The sequence below is a fragment of the Volvox carteri genome (genome assembly GCF_000143455.1).
Source record: "Volvox carteri f. nagariensis unplaced genomic scaffold VOLCAscaffold_112, whole genome shotgun sequence".
In the NCBI taxonomy this organism is placed as follows: Eukaryota; Viridiplantae; Chlorophyta; class Chlorophyceae; order Chlamydomonadales; family Volvocaceae; genus Volvox; species Volvox carteri.
Genome location: NW_003307655.1, coordinates 123,514 through 127,147, shown reverse-complemented (window position 1 = coordinate 127,147; position 3,634 = coordinate 123,514).

The following is a 3,634-nucleotide window of genomic DNA, read 5'->3' as shown; positions in this document are numbered from 1 at the left end:
GCAAAGGCTCCGCTCTTACACTGCTTTCTGTTAATCGCATGCTGCCCCTTGTCAATGGCCAGCAACTGGCCCCCCCTCACCCACTCTCTCTTCCATCGTTCTCCCCCTCCCCCTCACTTGCACCTCCACAGCTGGCGCCTGTCTGCAAGCATCAGCGCACGCATGAGGATGAACCCGCTGCCACAGCGGTGTGCCGACGATGCCACATCTCAGCCTCGCCCTATTGGCACACCGCCACACGTCTAAACCTGAGTGTCTCAGTACGGCATGCAAAGGACCCGGCGTACAGCAGCCTGCTTGACATCATCCGCCAGCGCGCGCCCACCCAGGCAGAGCTGGATGCTGTGTTTGGGGTTTGCTCACCGGACAACATGCACTTCATCACCGAGTCACAGGTGGCGGCCACATGCGATGCAGACACCATGGTGCTGTGTACCCATCGGGAGGATGCGCTGCAGCACAACCTCGCCATTCTGCGGCGCCTGGAAGGCACCACTCTTGGTGAAGTACGGCCCTGTCCCTTGTCCCACAACATCACTGCCCCTGACGCCATGCTGGCCCTGGACCAATGGCTCCAAGAGCCCACATTTCGGATGCTGCCATGTGTGGCTGTTGGCGCGCGTGTCAGCCTAACCGACAACGTCTCCCTGGCCCGCGGAGCCGCCAATGGCGTGACTGGCACTGTGGCTGACCTCCAGTTCGATGCAGATGGCCATGTTGACAAAGTCAAGGTCCTGCTAGCTACCACCGGGAAGACCATCACGCTCGGGCGCAGTGTCACGCGCTATAAGATCCTCAATGGTGTCCGATACTTCAAGTCCACCTTTCCCCTATGTCTTGCATGGGCAATAACAACACACCGTGCACAGGTGCGTGCTGCAGTTGCTGCAAGTTTGCTGGCCTTACATGCATGGACCGCCTCATGTCCACACTCGTCCAAACACCCACTGCTAACCGCGCCATTCGCACCCCCACAATCCCACCTGCATTGCTCATGCTGTATGCAGGGTGCAACCCTCGCCACACACACCATCATCCATGCCCGGAATGCTTTCACACCGGGACTGCTGTACGTCATGCTGTCGCGTGTCACGGAGAGCCGCCTGATCAAGGTCGTCGGCTCCCTGTCACCAAGCTTGTTCAACCCCGTCATTTTGCCGTGGACGACACATCCCATATCTAACACAACAGCACCAGCTGCTGGGCCGTCGCAGCCAGCTGTGAACACCACTCCAAACCCGCAGGAACCAGACCACACGCAGGTGCACCCTGTGGGTCAGCCAGACAGCCCAACCTTGCACCCTCCGGTGGAACCAAGCCGCCAGCGGATACCCTACGTAGGCACCACTGATGCCTTGCCATTTGCAGAGCACCTCGGCATGTAGACAGATGCATCACTATGTGCACATTCAGACAGGCATCATTATGTAACCAACATGCAAACTGTCCGTGCCTACATCAGTATGTGCGCCACGTAAGAAAGTTGTCACGTTGCAACCCAACCGCCGCACTAGGTGCCTGCCACCCCACAAACAACCCGTCCACAGCAGTGCCGCTTGGCAGTGCATCCACAGCTGCACGCTCCTCCTTGGCAGCCTCGCGAACCGCAGCACGGAGGCAAGGAGTCTTTGCCTGCATCAGCTGCTCCTGCACTGTAACGACGCAAATGCCAATCTGAGCATCCCGGGTTACGCCTTTGCTGTGTTACAATGGTATCGAGACGGGACCGCACGAATTCCGAAATAAACTTCGGGTCGGCGGTTCGATTCTGGCAACCAGCAAGTCGCAAATTGGCGATTTCATGGTGTAATGGATAAACCAGCGCACTGGCGCGAGGTGGGATGGCTCCTGTGCTCGAAATAATGGCCGAGGACGTCCATTGCTAAGTGGGGGGCAATGTAACGACGCAAATGCCAATCTGAGCATCCCGGGTTACGCCTTTGCTGTGTTACATGCACCTGCGCCTGCATGGCTTGCAGCTCCTGGGACCCGCCAGCCTTTATTGCGCGCGCCAGCAGCTGCTGCACGTCCCAGGGCCGCACAAATGCAGACAAGCCCATCCGAACAGCCTCACTGCCGAGCGGAACCACTGGCACGATGGTGCCGTGCTCCAAAGCGCCAGCTGCCAGCACCACCAGGTTCATGTTGAGGGGCAGCAGCTGCAGGCCTAGACTAGGCACACAAAAGGGCCCGCCTTGCAGGGCCCCGCACCCAGCCGGCAACCACAGGATCACTGACAACGGCCCGTCTCCTCCAATCAAGTGCAGCTGCACCCCTTCATTGCTTGTACGTGCCACCAGGTTGAAAGGTGTGCCGCCCAGCAGATAGCATGCAGCCTCTGGTGTCGACAGCTTCTCCCTGCAACCATCAGCATAAATGGTGCATGCAGCAGCTTCAAACCATGCCGCCAAGCCATCTCACCCCACCAGCCATGCCTAGGTTGCCCTACCTACAATGCGCATCAACTTGCCTGAGTGCTGCCATGCACGGAAAGTACTTCGTAGCCATGGTGTAGATGGCTTCAGCCAGCTGCGTGGCTGCCGAAAAGCATACGCCTGGTTGGAGGCACTCAGCATCCCGCTGGCGCATTGGTGCATACCTGCAGACACACGAAAGCAACTCTCAGCCTGTGAGCACGATTCTGTTTTCATCCTGCAAGTTGCCGCACCACCACGCAACCCTTTACACAATAGCCTGCCGGAATGCAGCGGCAGAGGGCAGATGCCTGTATAAGACGCTGGCTCGCCGTCTGCACCATGAACTCCTGGTCAATCCAGCACATCCCAGGTAGGTTGCACAGCCTGTACAAGGCTTGTGGCCTATCTAGGAGCACACCAGGCACATCCCCCGAGCATACGCTTCCCCCACAGCCTGCAACCACTCCCAATGGCATACTCCAGGCCGGTTCCGGCCCGGTTCCGACCTAACGGGTCCAGTTAACGAGATGGGTAACCGGTCGGTAGGATTACCGGGCGAACCGTTATCCGTTAACCGTCCCCAGTAATCGGTAACCGATGTCGGTAACCTGGCATGAGCAAAAATGCATTTCTGATTGCAACCAGTTTCTTTGTGACAATGCCCATTGTCACAAGGTTCATGCCCACGTGTCACAACCCGACAAGCTTGAGGAGGTTAAGGCAATGTGAATGCCGGGTGACAGGGGTGACAGTCTTGTGCAGGCACATTTGGAGACTAGTTTACACTGAGATTGGGGTGATGTTGGATTAGAATACTTGCAGTTCATGAAATTGAGGAAATGTGTTGCATAGGCATATCCAAACGTTTCAGAGGGACGTTGTTTCGCCCATAACAAACTTGTTACGGGCGAAACAAACTGGATTTCCACAGTCCCACCACTCAAAGAGCTCCCCACACCATCGCAAAGTCCCTTTTTTATTACAGACACATGTAACAAGTTGTCATAGCTTGAGATTGTCGATATATGACTGCTGGATTGTGACCAGGCCATCTCCTTACATGTCTTGCTGCACCAGCATGAGCAGTGATCCCTTCTGTTCAAAATTTTCAGGCAACATCGCAATGAGGCAAAACATTGTGCCGAATCTGCCGTACAAAGAGTGTTCAAAGCTTCACGCTACTAACAGACGAATACATAAGCATTCACTTACCTTGA